This window comes from Neopsephotus bourkii, unplaced genomic scaffold (genome assembly GCF_033783945.1).
Source record: "Neopsephotus bourkii isolate Nb327-2 ecotype Australia unplaced genomic scaffold, CSIRO-AGI_Nbou_v1 NB_1376, whole genome shotgun sequence".
Lineage (NCBI taxonomy): Eukaryota > Metazoa > Chordata > Aves > Psittaciformes > Psittacidae > Neopsephotus > Neopsephotus bourkii.
In genome coordinates this window covers 501,795-504,390 of record NW_026901855.1, presented here as the reverse complement: position 1 = coordinate 504,390, position 2,596 = coordinate 501,795, and positions in this window count along the sequence as shown.

The following is a 2,596-nucleotide window of genomic DNA, read 5'->3' as shown; positions in this document are numbered from 1 at the left end:
GCCGGGTATGTCGCCCTTTCCCCGGTCAGAAAAAAAGAGCAGAGAAAGTTATCTCCTTTGGGATTTCTACCTTGATACCTCCAGGCCGCCAAAGAAGGACCCTGCACTCCCCCCTCCGAGCCAGCTAATTAGATGTGAGCCCTAACTAGGGCTCGGGCCAGAGGGCCCGACAAGGGCCGGGTGCAGGAGGCCCCGCAAGGCTTAGCTCGGGGTTTTGAAGTGTTCCCTCCCCGGCCCGAGGTACCAGAGACAAACCTGTTCTATTCTCCCTCAAAAAAAAAATGCTCATTGACCGCTCGTGGTACCCTTCCACGTCCGGCCGGGCACCGGGGACAAGGGGCTCCTCCGGTCTGGTTTCGCTCTCATGAGGCAAATTTGGGGTGGGGGAAACGGCTGGACACTTTCCAGGCACTCTTGCAGAGGGAAGGGGCGCCGGAGCAGCTGGTACCGTTTTGCGGTGGGTGATGCACTCGCTGCGTCGAAGGGGCTTCTCGGTCCCGCTGTTGCAGAGGGAGAACAGCTTTCCTCCAGCCTCTGAGCTGGAGCTGACTCTCCCACGAAGATCACGCAGTGGGGAGATGAGCATGGGGGGCGAAAGAGGAGGAAGAAAGGGGACCTGTCCCTCTCAGGTAAAGTTACTGCCAAGACAACTGATGGTTTTATTCGCATGTGTTGTCCCCTAAAATCTGTGTGTTAATCACGGGGAACAAGCAAGCAGGTTTTGGCCCCACGTGTTTTCTCCTCTCCTCAAGGCACGGCGGTTCGCTGGTGTTCCATCCTGCTGGGTCATCTCTGTTCCTTATCGCTTGGGAAAAGCATTCCAGGGCTCTCAGCAGAGCGGGGAAACGATACCGATCCGATTTCTGATTTTTCAGCAAGATCTGGAGATACATTAGCTGTTGTCGGGGGTCAAATATTTACCCACATCGGAAACATAGCCCCAAAACAGAAGCGGCCACTTCACCTCCAGAAGCATCATCTGTTCTCCAGAACAGTCTTTAGTTCCCCTCGTCATTTAAGAATGCCTCCCTTCGCCTCCCTTCCGCTCCCCCCATGCGTATTGCTCTCTAAGAGAACATCAACAAGTGACTCGTTTGTTTTATTAGCGGAGACTTTCCAGGGTGGGATGGAAGTTCTGATCCCATAGCGACAAGGTAGAGAGGGTTCCTTCTCCACCTAACGGCACCCCAAAAGCGGGGGACAGCACCCCTCTCTCCCCAATCCCCCTCTCCATTTCCGGGGAAAAGGGACCTTACCAACAAAAGTGACCCCTAATTAGAGGTGCTAAAAAAAGTATATGTGTATCCCCGTGTTAACGGATCTACAAAAGCGTGATGTATGCATGGGCGTTAAGGTGTGGGTAGATGTGTGTTTGCGTATGATGGTGTTCTCGTAGAAAAGTGATGGCTTTCGCGTTAATTTGAATTATTCAAATGTACACTAGAGAGTCAAAGCAAATCAGGGTGAGATTTGCCGGGAGGTAGAGGTAATCCAGTATACAGCGAGTTAGAGAGGGGGGTAGGGGGTGGGGAAAAGGGGTGATCTCATTAAAAACAAAACTTAGGAGAGGAGAGTGCCCTGGAAAAGGCCGCCTATTTCTGTGTATCGTTTGCCAATGCACAGCTGGGCTTTTTATTCTTCTTTATTTAAATATTCGTTTGATTTAAATATTCACTCCTAGACACTGGTCAAACTACCGATGGGATGAAGACATTTCAAGGTATTTTGACACGATACCGACCGCTGCTCCGAGGTCCCTGCGCGCGTTTTGAAACGAGGGATCCTGGAGGAAAAAAAAAAAAAAAAGAAAAAAAGAAAAAAAGAAAAAAAGAAAGCGAAACGGCACCCGTCCAAATGACTAACAATTAAAAAAATTATGTTGCTAATATTTCAAAGAACAAAGGGATGGATGATGGATAATGGATGATTCCTTTGCTCAACGAATACAAACTAAATACTAAAGCATCGTTAGGAATAAAAAGGAATAGATGATGTATTTTTTTTTTCAATATTTCACATTAAAAAAATGTACCTTTTATATGGACTTGTCCTTAACCTTTAAAAGCAACTGCTGTAAATACAAGATCCGTACTTTCTTTAATAGATTTTAGTAGGAGCTGGTGACAGAGAACTGATTTCTTTTCTATTAGGCTTCTTTGTACATCTTAGTACATCTTTGTTAAAGGCCCGCAGAATGACCAGGGATTAGATTTGCATCTCTTAGACTCCCTGTGTGGTCTTTGTGAGGAGCTTGTAACTGTTAAAAATGACTTGTTAGGAAGCGTGTGGGCTCTCATCTCTTTGCTTTTGACAGAATGATTGTGAAATTCAGATTGTTCTTATAGGCTTTAGCCTGCAGATTCCACCTGAACCTTAAGTAATTAGAGCCTAATCTCAGTGCAATCATATAAGAGTTAGGATTTGTTGCACTTTGTTTACTTCAATTAAAAAGCTACGGAATATTTCGGAGTAGTTTTTAAACGATATTCTGGGGGCATTAGGGAATTTTTTTCAGGCCCTGAATGTTATCCTCTCGGTCCCATCGCTCGGCGGTTTGGAGTGCAAAGCACTCGTCGGGTTCCGCCGGCGAAACTGA